The 9112-nt window shown below is 37.8% G+C and overlaps 1 non-coding gene across 1 annotated transcript; it reads right to left on the reverse strand.

Moving 5' to 3' along the window:
- Positions 1–2005: 2005 nt before the first annotated feature.
- Positions 2006–2136, reverse strand: LOC117713228 (small nucleolar RNA SNORA17). The gene has a single exon (XR_004607403.1). It is a non-coding gene; the product is annotated as a small nucleolar RNA SNORA17 (small nucleolar RNA).
- Positions 2137–9112: the final 6976 nt, after the last annotated feature.

Consider the following 9112-nt stretch of genomic DNA (forward strand, 5'->3'; position numbering starts at 1 on the left):
ATCACAGCAATACACCACTCCTGGTAACAACTTTGGTCTTTACTTATGGTTTTACTGCTGTGAATAGATACCATGACCAATTTGGGGCTGTCTTATAGGTTCAAAGGTTCAGTCCATTATCAACAGCCAGGAAGGCACAGTGAAGGAGGAGCTGAGGGCTCTACATTTTCATCTGAAGGTCACTAGGAGAAGCCTGGTTTCCAGGGAGCTAGGACGAGTGTCTTAAAGCCCAAGCTCATGATGAAACATTTCCTTCAACAAGGTCATGCCTACTCCTACAAGGACACACATCCTAATAGTGACATTTCCTGGTCTAAGCTTATCACAATCTTTTCATGGAACTCTTGAGTGTGAAGATGAGTGTGTCACTGATTCCTTCCTTTCTTTCTTTCTTTCTTTCTTTCTTTCTTTCTTTCTTTCTTTCTTTCCTTTTTATTTTTACTGGCTCTTTGTGAATGTCACATCATGTATCCCAGTCCCACTTATCTTCCCCTCCCCATATACCCACCTTTCACACTTAAGCCTCTCAACATAAGGGAAAATCCTGTGGAAGTTGTTCTATGTCCCATAGTATACCATTTTATCCATACTTCTTTGCTTGTAAATGTTCTTTACTCATTGGATATATACTAGGCCTCTGGATTCTGCTATACTATCAAGTCAGGAACCTCACTGGGGCTCCTCTTGAATAGTCTGTTGTTACCCTGTGTCATGGAGACCTATTGGTTTTTGACCTTTAGGAATGTCCCTTTATTATTCCAGCAGTTGAGTGAGTAGATGTTGGGATGAGCCAATTCAAAGCTCTAGATCTGATCCTGAGAGGTATTTGAGTTGGTCATCCCCTGATGCTCCTGCTCTCCTAGCTGGCTCACTCATAACTCCCACAACCAGGATCATCTCTACTTTGCTGTTGAGGCAGGTGGAGGACCCAATCTCTTGAGTGTTTCATCTGGTGAGGCCAGCTCTCCCACTCTCATGACCCCGGGGTGGGAGATGCGGGCAGCTGTCCCACTTTGATGACCTCTGGGTCAGCTCTCCTGCAAGCTGCAGGTGGCAATGGGTAGGTGGAGCATCTTTTCCATGCCCATGGCAGATAAATGGCAGGAACAGCTCTCCTATGCTCATACCCTCTGGTCAAATTTGTCCAACAACCAGGGTTAGCTCTACTTTGCTGCCCAGGTAAAGTACAGAGCCTTCTCTCCTGTGTATTGAAACTGGGCAGGCAAGCCATCAGCCCTCTTTCTTTCATGCCCTCTGGGACATCTAACCCATGATGTCCAGGTGAAGGGTACGGCCAGTTTTGCACAACCCTAAGACATTACTATGTCCCTGATTTGTGGTAGTCCAGACCAGGAATATCTGCCTGCTCCTCAGTGGTAACAGAGTCCTGCTGCTTCGGAGCCACAGAGCCAGATATGTCCCCTGTTGGCAGCAAAGACCAGGACTCCAATATGGTCTAAGATGGCATAAGTGGCTACTCACGTCAAGCTGTTTCTCACTACCCTCAAGTTTCCAGTTTTGCTTCCCTTCATTGTGCCTACGTCCTTTCTTTTCTTTTTCTCTTCCATTTCTCCACAACTTACTGTTCCTCTTAGCGGTAACTGGGTCTTTGAGTGTCTGAAGTCATCTAAAGAGTGATTTCTAAAATGCTATGCCCCTCTAGTGCATTGTGGCACTAGGAAGGGGTCGTTTCTTTCATGGTCTTCCCCAGGCCTGCATGGGATTAGATGGGCAGTCATCTCATGTTAGCTCTCTGTGTGGGCCCCATGGCATTAGTCTGGTGGTCATCTTATGCTTACTCCTTAAATGGTCATTGCAATCATCTTGCAAGGATTGTCTGTCTCAGGCTTACTCCTGCTTGGGGCTCATGGTCTCGGGCAGGTTCTTTTAGTTGGTCTCTGGATTTCTCCCAATTCTTGGATCCCACCCATGCCTGCCTGGCACACAACTGGTGATATCTCGGGCTACCTCTCTCTCTGTGTCCCTAACCTCATACTGGTTGTGGTCTCAGCTGACCATTTTTAGTGAGTGTTAATAGGTCAAAACACTGGGCTTAGACATAGTCGCTGTCTTCTCTGCCATTCAATGACAAACATGTGACACGGCAGCCACATCTACAATGCTGATAGGAGTAGTGGGTCTCTGATTCTTGTCCCTATTCTTAGGGCTCTTTATCTTCTGTTGGGTTGCCTTGTTCAACTTTGATGTGATGGCTTTTGCTTCATTTTGTTATATTTTATTTTATCATGTTTACTTTTATGTCTTAGAGCCAGTTATTATTTTTTTCTAATAAAAGACAGAAATGGAGTAGATCCAGAGGGAATTGGAAATGGGGAGGAACTGAAAAGAGTAGAGAATAAGGAAAATATAATCAGCATATACTGAATGACAAAAGAATGTATTTTCAATAGATGAAAATAAAGAAAAAGTATTATGATGAAAATTTCAAGAGAATAATTACAGCTAGAAAAAAAAAGTAGTAACTTATATGTGGATAATAGCTGTTAAGTCTTTAGTAAACAAGCTAAAATCCATAAACTCACAGAGTAAGTGAATATTAAGAAGTGATGGATCTCTGCAGCAATGAATTGATGAAAGGACAAGATGGGGGGAGGAAAGCAGGGCTATGTAAAGGAATATGGGGAGACAGTGGGTCATTTGAGGGGTCACTACCCAATAGTATAAAAGTCTCTCTCTCTCTCTCTCTCTCTCTCTCTCTCTCTCTCTCTCTCCCTCCCTCCCCGTGTGTGTGTGTGTGTGTGTGTGTGTGTGTGTGTGTGTGTGTTTGTGTGTAGATCTAAATGAAATGACCAAATAATGGGGAAGAAAGAGTCCCAACTGGATATCTCTTGTTACCAAATACAGCTTCCACTGCCAGGAGTGGGTTACATCTAAGAAAATGTTTATTTAAAGGGACTTCAATGAATTCCCCAAACAACCAAGGCTATTTTCCCAAGGCTATTTATTGGTTGTTCTCCACAAACTGACAATAACAATTTGCTCCTAAAGACAACACCTACACAACTCCTTGAACCCAGAGACAATGAGGATAGGAAAATAATTAAAGCAAAAGGAGTCAGGGGGGCTTTTATTAAAGAGAATATGTATTGGTGTATGCATATGTGGGAATGTTTGGGTATGTGGATATGTACTTATATATGTATGTTCATGAATTTGTGTATATGTGTGCTTGTGAATGTGTGTATATGTCCATATATGTGTTTATGTATGTGTGTCCTTGAGAATGTGTTTGTTTGTACTTGGGTGTGTGTTATGTGTATTTTTTTGTTCTTGTACTTTTATTATGTGCATGATTATATGTGTGTTTGTTTACATGTGTTGGTGTTACTTTGTAAGTGTATATATGTATGTCTGTGCATGCCTATGTGTATGTGTGTATGAGCATATATGCACATGTGTCTATATATGTTTATGTGTGTGTGTGTGTGTGTGTGTGTGTGTGTGTGTGTTTGGAGAGTAGAGAACTAATGTTCAGTGGTGGAGTAGGTCATGCAGAAGAATGTACTTGTGACCCAAAGACGGGCATTCAAAAATCATCTGCTGCTTAAGAAAGAAAGAAAGTAAAAAATTAAGATATATGAAGAATATGTATGGGATTTATAGAGCACACCAGGTAGATCAATGCACATTCTGTGTGAGTCTCATAATCATAAGGAATATAGAGGAATAAATAAGTGGAAGGGTTATTTTAAAACTGGGGGTAAAGAGATGGCTTAGTGGTTAAAGTGCTTCAGACACACAAACCTATGATCATGATGGCAGGATTTCAAATCCCTGGATAGCCATGCAAAGACTAAGTTGCCATGGTGTTATACCTATAATCTAGGCTGCAGAAAATAGAGATAGGTTATTCCTAGTGCTAGCTGTTCTGGAAGAACTGCCACATTGGTGAGATTGGAATTCAATTGAATACAAGGATGCATATTAATAAAGGATGATTCCTGAAATTAACTGATGATTTACATATACACACACACTCTTTGCCATATATATGCAAACTATGTATAAACATACATATTCACACACATGAAAATTTGAAAAGAAAAAAAATGCAAGGGTACAAAATATCTAAATATATCTTAATCTAGGAGAGAAATGGGCTACCTGGGTAGGAAGGTAAAATGATCCTCAAAATCTGGAATCATTTACATGTAAATGCTGTAATTCAATTTTAAAATTCAGAGAAAAAGAAAACTTTAGAAGCATCACAAGAACACAATGTATTTCCTACAAATAAACTGCCAGAAGATGATGAAGTGGAGTTCTCCTTAGAAATGTTGAGGCAAAAAGGAAATGAGTAAAAATCTAAATAGGACATTAGGAGCTAAGAGGATAAGTGATAAGTGCCATGAAAGCATAAGAAGATGTTCACGAGACAGAATAAAGTCTAATGGCATCTATGCATGAAAATGTCATGTTAACTTAATACAGTACAGGAAAGTAAAAACCATGGATCAATATTTCACAATGCTGAGGAAATTAATAAAAAACTTCTTCTAGAATAGAATAAATATATTTGTCCTTCAATACTGAAAGCAAGATATTTTTTCAGACAAATAAAAGGGAAGGGAATGTATTGCCTTCATATTCTTCCATACAGGAATCACAAAGGGAAAGTTTCAAGTGGAGATGAAATTGCGCTGAACAGTGACACCAAAGCACAAGCCTGGACAGGATTTATTGAAAGAGTAATTATGTAGGAAATATTTTAAAAAGTGCATTACTGTAATGGTGTTGGTCAATTGAATTTAATGACAGCATAAAGTTAAAATTCAAAACCTTAATAGTAAATACAAGTACAATTAATTCAATACACAGTATAAATAGTTGTAATTGGTGCTGTAGCTTATGATATGTGAGGACAATGAATCACCATTGTATAGTTCTCATCTACAAAGTTGATATTATCAGATCACACAATTTCTTGTGAAGATAGAAACAGTGGGTTTTAAAAATCACAGAATACATTCAATCATCTCTCCCTTTCTCTTTCACACACACACACACACACACACACACACACACACACACACAGAGAGAGAGAGAGAGAGAGAGAGAGAGAGAGAGAGAGAGAGAGAGAGATCATCAGTTAATGAATATACAACTGACAAAACACAAATAAGACACCAAAGGAATGTATAAAACAACAGGAAGACAATATAAAAATACATGATTAAGCAGCCATATTGAAACTCTATTGATCAATAATTACTTTAAACAGGAGGGAACTAAGAAAATCTAAAGGAGGAAGCAGCTAAAGTGTCTGAACAGGTGAAAATTCCCACCTAAAATGCACAGTGAACACATTTAAATCATTATTTAAGAATCTTAGATGAAAATCATAAACACATATAAATGATTGATCAAATGTAGAATTTCAAAAGCTTTTCTTATATTAAAATTATATTTTCCATCCTAGAGTGGAAGCTCAGGCAGTAAACTGCTTGATTCTTAATCATGTAAAACTGAGGTCAATTCTCTACTCTTGTTGAAAATATAAGAGATGTAGTGGGATTATAATCCAAATACTAGGCTGATGGAGAAAAGATGATCCCCAAGGCTCACTGGAGTTTCAGTCCAGTCTGGCTAGACTGTAGCTAAAGGCCAATCCAAGACTATGAAAAAGAAGATAATGTGGTGTGAAAAGCACTAATCTGAAATAGGAATCCTTGTGCAAACTACTAGAACATCTCTTAGCTGGCAATGGGGACTGTTGTGTGTTGCTACATGTGGATACGTTTTCCAACTGACTTCATGAGAGAAACTTCCAGAATGAGCAGCTTCTGGTTTTCATTGGTGGAAGTCCAGCTGTACCAGATCATAGAGTGACAGTAAATGAATTTAATTCACTATGTTCTCAGAATTCATTTTCTCACTTTATATTGTGTCTTCAATGACCTCTTTTGTATAATTTTGTGATAATGACATAGAGACATAAGAACACTAGAGCTACAACTGATGGAACAGTGAGTGCTCACACAAGCATAACTACTCATGCATTTATGCATTTATGCATTAATGCTGTTTTTACTTCTTCTGTTGACTGATTCACCAAAATACTTGACTAGAACAACCATAGTTTTTATTCTGTTCTGAAATTTTGAATTCCGTGATCAAATGGGAAGACTTTTGTCTGACAACCTGCCCCATACATTGGTCTTTGATATTTATTCTGCTTAACAAAGTCCATTCAGTTTAATCTTTAATGGTTTCTAGTTTCCCAATAAAGATTTTCTTTTTTTTTCTCCATGAGCATATATTGCAAAAATTAATTTTATCATAATGCACAGCATGCTTTACTACTGTGTCAGCAAACCCCAAATGTAGTGATATGTGACTTAATAGTGTTATCCAATTTTATTACTTAATACATTTCATAAGCTCACATTTCACTTTATATTCATAGACATTTTTCTTTGGAGCGGTTTGCATCACCACACTTTAATTTTTCTAATACATAATTAGAAGAATAAATCAGAATCAACTAGAAGAATAAGTCAGAAAATACAAAAGAAAGGTTTGTATGAATGACCAGGTGTGAATGTTCTGCAAGAAACATTAAAATTGTTAAATCATAGATGTTTAATTTCTAAAATGATAAAATGATAAAATGATAGTGCTGAATTTTTCCCAAGTGTCAGCTTTTCAGAAGATTGTATGATTGTCCTCTTATGTCCTTATAGCCTTTACTTTCTGTGATACACTGTATGGTCTTCTGTTCTTTTTCCAGGTATTCACTTCTTCCATTCCTTAAACCACATTCTCCATTTTCACATGTGGCTAGTGTAGGAACTGATTGTATTAAGGTCAGAAGGAAAATCTCAGTTGCAGCAATTCAAACTGAGGTGTCAGTCATATACCACGAACCACAGCTCCTTCTCTTTTATTTCAGCATAAATTGCTTGATGATAAATGGGCAGTTTAAAAAATAATTCAAGGAAACAAAATCTCAGCACATGTGTATCATCATTACTAAATATTAACAATATCCTTAAGAATTTGGGAATCCTAATGCTTTTTGTTTAAAACTGGATAACACATTGCCAATTTTTACTGGCTACAGAGGTAGAGCTTGGTAAAATTTTGAACCAAGTTTGAAGTTGTTATCTGGGATAGATGTGTAGAAAACAGGAGCTAAATAATATACACGTTAGGTATATACTACGTATTTCATTATACTCTGTCACATAATGCTTTTCAGGGACAAAAATTAAAAGACAATACAGAAGGAAGCTTAAATTGCAGTAACAAGTGTTTCACACTACACCCATGCTTCCACAATATCCTTATTTATCCACTCTACTTGGAAAGTTATAATATGCAGGTTCTTTAGCCTTTGACCAATTCACTGTCTAGTTCTTTAGTAACCTCACCTTTATTTCTATTAAGAAATACAGTATAATCACTTCTGCTAAAACTTTGAAGGATATTATGCTCATAGCTGTCTTACTGCTTAAGGAGAAATAATTTAATGTGTACTGAAGAAGTAAAACAATAGAATGGGTATAAATATTCACATTGTAGAATTTGAAGTAATATTACTTATTGAATTTGATAAAGGTTCATTTTAACTGCATGAATTAGAGTCCTGTGTGTATTTCTTTTCTATTTTATTTAATTTAAAATATAAGACTATGTCCCACAGAATCAACTAAGCAAAGATCATAGGGGCTTACAGAGACTGAAGTGGCAATCACTGTTCCTGTATGTATCTGAGGTAGGGCCTATGCATATACACTATTTTGTGTAGGTTGGTGTTCTTGTGGTATTCTTAACAATGGGTGAAGACCCTGTCTCTTACTCTTTTGCCCATTGATAGAAAATTTTTCTTCCTACAGGATTACCTCTTCCAGGCTTGATATGAGGCTATGCGGCTAGTCTTATTGTAACTTGTTATGATATGAACAAATGATATTTATGGGAGAAGTGAACTTTTATGAAGAAAAATGGAGAAGAAATTGTGGGTAGGACAAAGGGGAGAGAAGAAATAAAAACATATCTATAAGAATGTTATATCACGTTTTAAATAACTGACTTATATTTTAATAAATTATCCATAAACTTTAAAAGATGGGGACACAGAGTATACAAAGAGCAGAGAGTCTTTTTTCAAACAATACATCTAGATCACAGATTCCCTTCCTCCACTCCCCCAGCTTCCCAAACTCCCTTCTCCTCAAGATCCATTCCTCTTCTGTTTCTCTTCAGAAAGGACCAGGCCTCCAAGAGACAATAACCAAACACGACAAAACAAGCTGCAATTAAACAAGTCAAAAGCTCTCATATTGAGGCTGGACAAGGCAATCTAATAGAACAAAAGAGGTACCAATTTTCTTTTCTTTCTTTTTTTTTTTCTTTTCAAGTTGGAAGCATAGGCAATTTAGTTCTACCTCCTCCTCCTCCTCCTCCTCCTCCTCTCCTTCTCCTTCTCCTTCTCCTTCTCCTTCTCCTTCTCCTTCTCCTTCTCCTTCTCCTTCTCCTTCTCCTTCTCCTTCTCCTTCTTCTTCTTTTTCTTCTTCTTATTCTTTTTTATTGAACTTAATGGCTACCCCTGCAGAAACCCCCTATGCCATCTCTCCTCGCCCTGCTTCTATGAGAGTGCTCCTCCCACACACACCCACTCCAGCCTCCACACCCTGACATTCCCCCATACTGGGGCTTTGAGCCTTCATAGGACCAAGGGCCTATCCTCCCACTGATGCCCAATAAGGCCATTCTCTGATACATATACAGCAGAAAATGTGGTACATTTACACAATAAAGTACTACTCAGCTATTAAAAACAATGACTTCATGACATTCTTAGGCAAATGAATGGAACTAGAAAATATCATCCTGAGTGAGGTATGCACAACCACAAAAGAACACATATGGTATGCATTCACTGATAAGTGGATATTAGCCCCAAATCTACGAATACTAAAGATATAATTCACAGACCATATGAAGCTCAACAAGAAGGAAGACCAAAGTGTAGATGCTTCAGTCTTTCTTAGAAGAGTTAACAAAATGCTCAGAAGAGGAAATACAGAATCAAAGTGTGGAGCAGAGACTGAAGCAAAGGCCTTCCAGAGATGGCCACACCTGAAGA

Source organism: Arvicanthis niloticus, chromosome 7 (genome assembly GCF_011762505.2).
Source record: "Arvicanthis niloticus isolate mArvNil1 chromosome 7, mArvNil1.pat.X, whole genome shotgun sequence".
NCBI classification, from domain to species: domain Eukaryota; kingdom Metazoa; phylum Chordata; class Mammalia; order Rodentia; family Muridae; genus Arvicanthis; species Arvicanthis niloticus.